Source organism: Ascaphus truei, chromosome 1 (assembly GCF_040206685.1).
Source record: "Ascaphus truei isolate aAscTru1 chromosome 1, aAscTru1.hap1, whole genome shotgun sequence".
Taxonomy (NCBI): domain Eukaryota; kingdom Metazoa; phylum Chordata; class Amphibia; order Anura; family Ascaphidae; genus Ascaphus; species Ascaphus truei.
The window spans coordinates 549,646,335-549,658,231 of NC_134483.1; the positions used below are offsets into that span (position 1 = coordinate 549,646,335).

The window sequence follows — 11,897 nt, forward strand, 5'->3', positions numbered from 1 at the left end:
TTTGTAAGTAGGTTATCCACAAGAGCCAAGTTTTTTTGCGTTTTGATTCACATTTATTTTAAGTACTACACTATGATTATTATTTATATGTTTTTTTCTGGGTGTTCCTGACGATACCGCTCCCTTCCTGCCCTGGATCCTAACGTTTGTAAGGGAATCAGTGCATATTCCCTGGAAGATTGAGAGTTTTTTCAGTTTCACCATATTCTAATTTAATTTATATTATTTAAGAACACTATCACTGTGTCATAGTGCCGTTCCGAATCACTGGGTTTCACATTTATTCATATAGCGCCATTAGTGTACATAGCGCCTTACATTGTCACGTCAGTACTAATCATAAAAATAACAAATAATCTCTTGTAAAAGGGTCATTTAAGTTTAAACCCTTTTGTCAAAGTGTATTAAGCCTGCTGCCATTTACAAGGCATGACAGTAGCATTTAAAATAAACCTAGGAAGTATTGTATGTTAAAGTCTGTTAGTGTAATATTTTAAAAGAGAATTAAAATTTGGCAGTTCAAATTCCCTGACTCAAGTATGAATTTGTATTTTTTACAGTAGCACATGTTTGTTCCTGGGCGTAGGCGTGTTACAATATTTAAATGAAGTTTTAAATTAAAATTTTATGTGCTGATTTAGAGGAGTCAGGACTAAAAGCAAGGTATATCTAGAATGCAAAGTTTTAAAAAGTAAATGTTTATTTTTTATTTAAACAAAAAGAAAGAGTCTGATCTTATGGAGTAAGGAAGCTTTATTAAGTTTTACTCTGGCCCACGAGATTAAGATCATGTTGGAGTTTTGTAGAAAGTAGAATGAATGTTGATGGAAGATAAACTCAGAGAACGTGTGTATATGTGTGTGTGGGTGTGTGTAAGAAAGATAAGGAATTATAAATATATAGTAAACTAGCTGAGAGACCCGGCGTTGCCCGGGAGAGGGAGGGACAGTGGACGGGAGGAGGGGAGGGACAGTGGACAGGAGGGGGGGGGGACAGTGGACAGGAGGGGGGGGGACAGTGGACAGGAGGGGGGGGGGACAGTGGACGGGGGGGGGACAGTGGACAGGAGGGGGGGTGGGTTGCTTACAATTTCCGTGTCCCTCCTCTCCACTCCCCCTGTATGTTTCTCCGCTCCCCCCTCTCTCTCCGCTCCTGCTCCCCCCCCCCATGCATAGCTCCGGTCCCCACCCTAGAGTGTCTGACACACACACAGTGACACACACACACACACAGTGACACACACACACACACACGTCACCTCTCCTTCCGTCCGCCACCATCTTACTCCGCGAGGGAGGAAGGGGGTCCTTCCGGGCGCCGCCATCTTAGGCGCCGCGTGTCCACTGCCTGTCGGAGCACCGGGGGGGAGGTGAGTGGAGCACCAGGGGGAGGTGAGTGGAGCACCGGGGGGGAGGTGAGGGGAGCACGGGGGGGAGGTGAGGGGAGCACCGGGGGGGAGGTGAGCGGAGCACCGGGGGGGGAGAGCTGAGCGGAGCTCCGGGGGGAGAGCTGAGCGGAGCTCCAGGGGGGGAGAGCTGAGCGGAGCTCCGGGGGGGAGAGCTGAGCGGAGCACCGGGGGGGAGGTGACACGGGGAGAGGAGGAGAGCGCGGGGGCGCGCAGCGCATGCTTGAGAGCCGTGGGGGGTGTCCCGGGCGCTCGCTCTGCTCCCCCGCTGACTGTAGCGGCACCGGGGGGGGGGGTGAAAGCACGGGAAACAGGGAGACACGGGGAATGTTGGTTCTGTGTGGTGTGATCTCCGGAGGAGCTGCGGCCACGTGCGGTGTGCGTTGGTGATGTGAGGATCACACAGCGCTGCTGCCTCGGGGGGGAGGGGGGGATGCGGTGTCCGTTGGAGAGGTGAGGATCACACAGCGCTGCTGCCTCGGGGGGGGGGGGGGTGCGGTGTCCGTTGGAAAGGTGAGGATGAGACAGTGCGGTGAGGTGAAGGGTAGGTGTGTTGGCAGTGTAGGCCGTAGGAGGCGGTGTGAGCGTGCGGTGTGTGTGGTGTTGTGTGAGGGTGTGGAATGTTGCAGTGCTGAAAGCAATAAGACTGTGTACCTGATTGTGCAGTTCTGTCGTGGTAGCAGGCGGTCAGGGTTTTCTGGGTTGAGAGCAGTGAGGGTTAGGTGCAAATCTCTCAGAGCAGTGAGGGTTAGGTGCTGGCAAGCGTTCCCAAAGCTCAGTGAGTGAGTGGTGGGAGAGTGTGTCAGTGGTGTAGGTCAGTGAGGGGTGGGACAGTGTGGCAGTGGTGTTGGCCGCAGACCAATGAGAGTTGTGCGGGGGCGGACCGCAGACCAATGAGAGGTGTGCGGGGGCGGGCATGGCCTGAGGCGGAGTGACAGGCCAAAGGTGCAATCAGATTGTCCGTAGGGACACAGGAAGATGCAGACAGGCATACAGTGCTTTCACTAATATATAATAAGATAAAACAATAAGATTTTTTTATAGGAAGGGTTGCAGAGATGGTTTTGTTTTTGTTTTTTTAGTTATCAAGGTTTCTCTGTTCAAACTTATAATAGGAAACTAACGGTTTGTTTTCTTAAAAAAACACTGCTCGTCTGATTTTTGAACAGCAGTCATTTAAAAGAGGGAAGGTTAAAAGCAGCCAAGCGGGCTGCCCCCCTCCTCCAGCTTAAGGAATGTACAAAGACCACATTCCAGGCATGAAAAGTTAACTAGAAGCTGAGAGAGAGAAAAAATGTTTAAAAGCAGCTAAGTTATAGTATGGGGAAAGAGAATGATTCTGTAATGTATTTATTTTTGGACTAAGTTTATTGGCCAATACCCACTGAGCAGAAATGCTTTAGATGGCATAGCCCCTATTATGTAGGAATTATTACAAGAAGGGGTTATAATCCCCACATGCAGTATCCAAATTACCTCTACGCAGAAACCAGTAAACACATTTCAATTCTATTTGTTCTAATTAGGAGATGTTTTTTTTTAAAATTCTATTTGTTATAATTGTTTTATTAACAATACAATAATATTTAATATGTTTTTCCGTATTTGAATAGTGTCAAAAGTATACTCAGTACGTCACAAAGCGTACGATATAAACGAGTAAGCATAAAGTCACATATTAAATCATTTTTTTTTTAAGTTAACTGCATATGTGAGGTATTTTTTTATAACTTTTAACCATTACTTCTCCTTTCCCTCCAAAAGGTGTCTCAATTTGAACCCTGATCTATAGCCTCTCATTTTAAAGAATGCAACTGTAGGCAATCCAGATTTTATTTTTTAAGCAGTAGCTTTTGTCAAATTCATGATATATATATATATTTAAATCTCCAGCTGCTGATGTTTTAAATACCATCATTCTTTATGTCGTATATTGTTCACATGGCATAGGATTTGCATATGAACAAAAGAGGATAATTTATATGATTTTCCATAACACACCTGTCTATATGCGGACTCTGCCTATTTTGTTCATTGCAACATTACCTTATGTGTGTTGTTTTGTTATTTATCCTTGAATATTCCTTGCCGATATGACTCCATTCATACTGTGTTGTGTTTTGGTGCTGTCTACTCATTGCTACACATAGCAACATGTTATTGCATGAATATTCATGTAGAGAGGGATATACCCCTCCTCTTTACATTTTCCAGCATAACTATTGGATAGCTTTATTTTGAGCCTGTTTGGGAACTAAGTATTAATGTGATAAGCTGCTACTCTGCAGTGTTTTGTGGTGAAGCTAATTAGCATTGTTAGTATATTATGGACACTGGCCCCTCATGTTCTGATAGGGCTTTACACTTGTGTTCATACTAGCATTTTTGTTTACCGTATACTGTCCGTTTCGTTCACATGGGGACTCTTTTATTTATGGTTTATTAGTTGTCATTTGATGCATTTCGTCAGCTGTTAGCTTGTAAAAAAGATGTATACGTTTTAGTTGTGTTATAGTAAAGTTTATGTGGATATTTCCCATTTGGTCTGGAATAATTTGATATTAGTGGTACTAGCTACAGGTAAACCCCGTTATAACGCGGTATTCCCGTGGCTCCCGTTTAAAAAAAAAAAATTAAATGAAATTTTTTTTTGCACACTGCACACACTGCACACACTGCACACACTGCTCCCACTGCACACTGCACACAGCACACACTCTCACTGCTCACACTGCTCACCGCACACTGCACACTCTCACTGCTCACACTGCACACACTCTCACTGCACACACACTGCTCACTGCTCACACTGCACACTGCACACAGCACACACTCTTACTGCTCACACTACTCACACTGCACACTGCACGCAGCACACACTGCACACACACTGCTCACACTGCACACAACACACACTCTCTGCACACACTCTCACTGCACACACTGCTCACACTGCACACACTCTCACTGCACACACTGCACACACACTGCTCACACTGCACACAACACACACTCACTGCACACACTGCACACACTCTCACTGCACACACTGCTCACACTGCACACACTGCTCACACTGCACACACTGCTCACACTGCACACACTCTCACTGCACACACTGCTCACACTGCACACACTGCTCACACTGCACACACTGCTCACACTGCACACACTCTCACTGCACACACTGCACACACTCTCACTGCACACACTGCACACTGCACACTGCACACACTCTCACTGCTTACACTGCTCACTGCACACACTGCACACAGCACACACTCTCACTGCACACTGCACACACTCTCACTACACACAGCTCACAGCTCTCACAGCACTCAGATGTCAGCAGCCCACCCCCCCCTCACATGTCAGCAGCCCACCCCCCCCTCACGACAGCAGCCCACTCCCCCCCTCACATGTCAGCAGCCCACCCCCCCCTCACATGTCAGCAGCCCACCCCCCCCTCACATGTCAGCAGCCCACCCCCCCCCTCGCCATGGGAAGGCAGCATGAATATAATAGGATTATCTCACTTGTCATGTACAGCCCTGCCTGAGGCATCCCTTTAAACCCTTCTCCTGCCCAAGGGTACCTGCAGCTTACTGCCTGGTCTATTGCTGGTTAACCCTTTCGTTGCTGGATTTAACATCTTTTGTCCTTCAGCCGCCATTTTAACACCCCCCCCCCCACACACACACCTTTTAGATCAGCTCAGCACATCCACTCTCCCCGGTACTAAGCCCCGCCCCCTGCATGCTCTGACCTCACCGGCAGCCTGCTACCGCGCACCACAAAACCTGGGGGCTGGGAGGGAGAGGGAGGGGGCTGGGAGGGAGAGGGAGGGGGCTGGGAGGGAGAGGGATGAATCACCGCCATTTTTTAAAACTTTTTTAAAATTTATTTAATTAACTGGCGCCCGGCCAGAGTCATCGCGGGCCGCACAGAGAGGCCAGACCGGCCGCATGCGGCCCGCATGTTGTGCAGACCTCTTCCTTCCTTCCCTCCTCACTCCCGATCAGGCGCGCGGCGGCCATTTTTAAAAAAAATTAGCGCGACCCCGTTACTAACGCAGTGGTCTCGGGGTGGACCCCGAGGACCGCGCTATAACGGGGTTTACCTGTATTTAACTGGTACTTTATGTATATTTTACAGTTTACAATGAGTGCAAGCTTTAGGGACTTTTAGTGACAACCTCTTGTCACTTATCAGTGTTCTCTTACGATACTTCCCTACTGCTGCGGCACAGTTTATTCGAGCATTTGCCCGTTCTGTGCCGCAGCAGTAGCCTGGCGCGCGCCCGAGTGTGACGGGCGCACGCCGAAGCAGCGGAAGAGCGCCCTCCGATCGGGGCGCTCTCCCTACCGCTGCCGGGTCCGCCGGGTCCCCCGGAACCCCCTGCCGCTGTCCCGCGATCGCGGGACACCAGGGCTCCCTCGGGGAGCCCCTGGACACGCGTGCAGGGGGCGCACGCTCCCGATGACGCGTGACCGCGCGTCTATGACGCGCGGCACGCCGAGGGGCGGCCACTAGCAAGCCGGGAGATTTCCCGGCTTGCGGTACCGACCACACTTCAATAAAGTGTGTCGGTAGTGTATGTACCGTTGATTTCTTTCTTTTGTAGTTGGTGAGCAAGGTATTTTTGTGTTTATTTTATACGCGGATGCCAAGATAGTGGTGAAACAAAAAAAATTTGTGCTAATACTAAATTATAGTGGTTAAAAGCGCTCTCCTTGTGCTTTTATTAATGAAATGTTTAAGTCTCTCCAAACTTAGGTGCAGCTTATACAGTCTACCAAGGAGAATACAAAGCAGCATCATCGCAAGAAAAAAGTGCCGGCACCACCGTAAACAGTTAACAAAGACAAAGAATCATCAAGCCAGCGTTTTTGACCAACAGTAAGTGTATCTAGTCACAATAATCCTAGAACATTTAACCACCGAGGAATTAAGACTTCAGGCAAGGCCCGGTCTTAAACAAACAATTTGTTTTTTCAGGACTCAATATTATTTTTATGCTTTAGAGTGTGTTTTTAAGATGTATGCCTCGCTAGGCAAGATCAGCCTACGCCAACCAGATGATGACAAGGGATGGTCAGTTTTGAAATATTTGTAATGTTTATTGTTTTATGGTCACATCATTTTGCAGACAATCATACAATCTCGGACAATGCTACACAGGTTTATGGGTCACAAGGGAATATATACAATGAATCCCTGCCATACTCTAGTGGCCCCAAAGAGAGAATTACATTTAACCCCTTGAGTAGGGATACCTTACACTAATGCCGAATTTAAAAAATGAAATGTTAATTTGAATTTGTTTACAAAGGACTTTTTCTAAACTTTTAAACCGAATTCCACTGGTAAATGAGGTTCCTTTAGGTGGATTTTGCACTGGGAACAACAAATCAATTTATGGGTCAGCTGTCTCCACCAACTAATGAAATTTGTGTAAAAATGTATTTACAGCCTGGAACTAAAAATTTACAGGGAGGATGTGGCCTTCATTTTTAATTAAGATAGTAAAAAGTGCTTGCACAAATTCCAGTTTCCCTAGGGGAGTGTATTGGCTTTGTGGAAAATGGGCCTACAGAGTATTACCATGTGGTTGGACGGGGTCTTGCTATCTTGGTACAATTGTACCTGCCTTTACAATGACCCACGTCATCGATTCCGGAGGGTGTGATTAACTAAGGTAATTAAATTTTATGTATATAACTGTGTATTTTTGTGATTGGGGCATACTCTTTGACAAAGGGCTTAGCCCGAAACGCGTCAGAGTGGGTGGCTGTCCGTTTTCATAGTGTCTCCCCTTATGGACCAATAAACTAGATTTTAACCTATGGTGCGCTGGTTCCTGCGATTTGTCCCTTGCTGTGCTCTACGTTCCTCTTTAGAGGCTATTTCTTCTGATCTTCAATCAAGTTGGATGCACGCCTACACAGACCTCTTGCTGGATATCATCATTCTACAACTCAAAGTGAGTGGACTATGACAGTACTACTGATCTTCAATTGTGTCACCTATACTGTTTAGTGACTTATCTGAGTGCGGTAGGAGAAAAGGTAACCCCTTGCCTTTGGTGTTGTGTTCCCCTAATACCCTGTAAATCCCACTCTAAGATTTAAGCTTTATGTAGCAGTCACATATTTATGAACTATGTATTTTGGTTGACAATGGATACCAATCCCTTTGGAGTAGTTTGAAAGGATTAATACACCTAAGAGAATCATATTGTGAGGTCTGTGGCTCACGGGACTTGTTATATTATTCTACTGTGGAATATATCTGTTGCACCATATTGGACTCAAAGTCCAGTTCCCTGTAATTAAGATAGTAAAAAGTGCTTGCACAAATTCTAGTTTACCTAGGGGAGTGTATTGGCTTTGTGGAAAATGGGCCTACAGAGTATTACCATGTGGTTGGACGGGGTCTTGCTATCTTGGTACAATTGTACCTGCCTTTACAATGACCCACTGGCAGGATCAGGAATAGCAGAGCCACTTCCAACGCACATGGGTTGAAAAGTAGTCTATGGAAAGAACAATTTTGGGCTAGCTTATTTCCTAATGTAGGTGTTGGGTTGCTATATGACAGGCTCAATGTACTTATGGATGTACTGGATGATGTTCTCAATCATACAACTACATTCATTAATTTACTTAATCAAGAACAGGTACAGATTAGATTAATGGCCCTACAGAATAGAATGGCTCAGGACTATTGTCATGGAACAGGTATACCCCTGTCTACACTTCTGTTTCACCCCCCCCCCTTTTTTCCTCGCAGCCCTGCTTGTCAGCCTTTTAGTGCCAGCTGTATGTGTTTGGCTCTGGGCACAAACACAGTGCTTGTGTGATAAATACAGTGCCATTTCCTCTCTCCCAGCAGCTTGCTGTATTAAAGATGCATCATCATTGCTACATATTGTAGCTCCCCCAGACACTCCTGTGAGTTGCCATGGCAGCCTCAGCCTCTCTCTCTAATGGGCTAGTCTGCTTTCTCCCCCTCTGCTCTGCCCACAGATGGTCTGTCCCCAGACTATCTTACTACCCAGCATACATTGCTTTTTCCTCTTTCCACCATTCCTCTGGACTCGTGAGTACCTCGCTGTAACCCCTGTAATGGTGCTGCAGGATTATCTTTTCACCTCCCTTTACTACTAAGCACACACAGAGATACCTACACCTCTAGACAAGAAACTGTATTTACCTACTTTCTCCAAAATAAAGTAAGAAAAGAAACAGACCTTGTCGTGCTTGGAAAAGAGGGCGAGTTGACACTATCTGAGCTAAGTCATCACCACGTGACCCTCTGGCTTCCAGAATAACTATGTTTTAGCGTATGTGCCCTAGTTAAAAAGCAATGTTGTGTTTTTTTAGAGATCAAAGTGGTAAGATTGAGCATGAGGTAGAGAAGATCGCAAAGATACAGGAGAGATTAAGGAAAGGTGGAGATAAGAGGTGTGTTTTGTTAGGAATTACCATGTTGGTTGGTTTTCTAGAAGCGAAACTGATGAATGGATTTGTCTGTGTGTTTGTAGTTCTGATTGTTTTGTATGACTGTCATGTGCAGTAAATCCATACTGCAAAGGTGTGTAACACCCTCTACCCAGGCCATGCCACTGATCACAGACGACACTACGGAAGATGCAATCTCAGAAGGAAAAGTCAGTCCTCCTCAATGGAATACAGATGAAGATGATGGCAGAAAGACCAACCTGGCTGATATGATAGCCAGCAGCTCGGTGAGTTTCCAGAACTATCAAAGCCATGCAAACTTGGCCCTCCAGGCCAGTGCAACGCTTCTGAGTTTTATCTGAATTATCCTTAAAAGACTATGTTTTCAAAAATAAAAAGAGAGGACTGTGAAGATTGAGATAATGTGTGTGGCTATCATCACCTCCATTTTGGCCTAACCGCCATTTTGAGTGTTTGCTTGTATGTATGCCAATTTGTTTCATTCGTGAATGAACTATGAATTTTTGATTCTGCAGAGTATCGCTTCTGGATGTAACCCACCCTTGTGTAATTCCTACGAGTCATGTAATAAATTGAAATAGCATTCGTAAGGTTTTTCCTGCCTTAGATAATTTCTGCTGACCGTAGGATATGTTATCTGACAACTACAGTGCATACAGGGCTGGACAGAGTAACAAGGTTAAGAGGCCCACATAATGGTAAATTATCGATAAGAATATAGCGTATGCAGCATATTTATGTATCAACCAATATGTATTTTTGTATGTCATCATATTATCATTTATCTCTAAGGTAGCCCCCTTAAGGGGTGTATTACTCATTTTTAAATGTATAAAAATGTGATCCAAGCAATATGTTTTCAGAGGCCTGAGTTCCTTGTTGGAATTCTTTTCTCTCAATTGTGCCTTGGTGCAGATAAACTCATGTTGTTTCTTTTTGAACCCTTGACTCATTGATTTTATTTCTACGCTTTGACATGTGATAATCTTATCAGGCAGTAAAAGATCCAGCGAATAAGTTACATGTATGTGTTTATTTCTTCACATAGGAATGTATTGCTTTACTGTACTTACCTATTCTATAAAATCAGAGTGTTTCCCCCGATCGGCCGGCTCCACACTCACTGCCGCGCGCGTGTCCCTAGTATAGAACGGCTGGCTAACCACAGCCAATTATAAGTGCCGCGCGCGCACGCCGGAGCAAGCGCGCCCACTATATTACGGGCCTTATGTTTCTCATTATGTGTTTTTAAATGTCTGTTATATATATATATATTTGTCTGTAATTAAACATTAAGTGATGTTAAGTGGTTAGCCAGCCGTTCTATACTAGGGACGCACTAAGTGACGAGTAAAACACTTTCCCGCAGCTCCGGCGCTGACTCGCGTGCTACATACAGTTGCTTGCTTGCTGGATAGCGCAGTTGTGGGGATAATAATGCCGCGGCCGTGGGTTTGATCCCCACACCGGCCATTCTGCAGCTTTCTTTGCATTTGTTCTGTGTTTTATAAAAGGTTATGAGGATGTAAAAGTTTAAATTGATAAACATACCATGAATCGCTTCCTAGGGTCGTCCCAATCAGCGCTGCTCCCTTCCCCGTTACCACACGAGAACGCTGGGAAATTAAGGGATTTATCTCAGTATCGTGACATATTAGGGACATTTTGTATGGAGCAGAATAATTAGCACAGGGAAAATAACAGGAAAATAAAGTCCATCATAAGCACAATTATTCACATATTTAATCTACATTCTTAATCATTTTTTTCTCTCCCTTACTGTGCGTTTCTCCCCCCTCACTGTGCCCCCCCCCTCACTGTGTCTCTCTCCCCCATCACTGTGCCTCTCTCTCCCCCCCTCCCTCCCCTGCCCGTGCCCCTATCTCCCTGTGCGCATGTCTCTCTCTCCCCGTGCGCGTCTCTCTCTCCCCGTGCGCATGTCTCTCTCTCCCCGTGCGCATGTCTCTCTCTCCCCGTGCGCGTCTCTCTCTCCCCGTGCGTATGTCTCTCTCTCCCCGTGCGCGTCTCTCTCTCCCCGTGCGCGTCTCTCTCTCCCCGTGCGCATGTCTCTCTCTCCCCGTGCGCATGTCTCTCTCTCCCCGTGCGCATGTCTCTCTCCCCGTGCGCGTCTCTCTCTCCCCGTGCGCATGTCTCTCTCTCCCCGTGCGCATGTCTCTCTCCCCGTGCGCATGTCTCTCTCCCCGTGCGCGTTTCTCTCTCCCCGTGCGCGTCTCTCTCTCCCCGTGCGCATGTCTCTCTCTCCCCGTGCGCATGTCTCTCTCTCCCCGTGCGCATGTCTCTCTCTCCCCGTGCGCATGTCTCTCTCTCCCCGTGCGCGCCTCTCTCTCCCCGTGCGCGTCTCTCTCTCCCCGTGCGCGTCTCTCTCTCCCCGTGCGCGTCTCTCTCTCCCCGTGCGCATGTCTCTCTCTCCCCGTGCGCGTCTCTCTCTCCCCGTGCGCATGTCTCTCTCTCCCCGTGCGCGTCTCTCTCCCCCCGTGCGCGTCTCTCTCTCCCCGTGCGCATGTCTCTCTCTCCCCGTGCGCGTCTCTCTCTCCCCGTGCGCGTCTCTCTCTCCCCGTGCGCGTCTCTCTCTCCCCGTGCGCGTCTCTCTCTCCCGTGCGCATGTCTGTCTCTCCCCGTGCGCATGTCTCTCTCTCCCCGTGCGCATGTCTCTCTCTCCCCGTGCGCGTCTCTCTCTCCCCGTGCGCGTCTCTCTCTCCCCGTGCGCGTCTCTCTCTCCCCGTGCGCATGTCTCTCTCTCCCCGTGCGCATGTCTCTCTCCCCGTGCGCATGTCTCTCTCCCCGTGCGCGTCTCTCTCCCCGTGCGCGTCTCTCTCTCCCCGTGCGCGTCTCTCTCCCCGTGCGCGTCTCTCTCTCCCCGTGCGCGTCTCTCTCTCCCCGTGCGCGTCTCTCTCCCCGTGCGCGTCTCTCTCTCCCCGTGCGCATGTCTCTCTCCCCGTGCGCGTCTCTCTCCCCGTGCGCGTCTCTCTCTCCCCGTGCGCGTCTCT

The 11,897-nt window shown here is 47.7% G+C and overlaps 2 protein-coding genes across 3 annotated transcripts in view; one reads left to right on the top strand and one right to left on the bottom strand.

The window, feature by feature from the left end:
* Nucleotides 1-10,504, bottom strand: part of LOC142468263 (uncharacterized) — a 31,763-nt gene extending 21,259 nt beyond the window's left edge. The window contains exon 1 of the mRNA XM_075574629.1: nucleotides 10,441-10,504. The gene's annotated coding sequence lies outside the window, so the exon portion shown is untranslated. The remainder of the gene's footprint in view (nucleotides 1-10,440) is intronic.
* LOC142468238 (uncharacterized) overlaps nucleotides 1-11,897 on the top strand; it is a 407,600-nt gene that overhangs the window by 379,567 nt on the left and 16,136 nt on the right. The window lies entirely within an intron of this gene.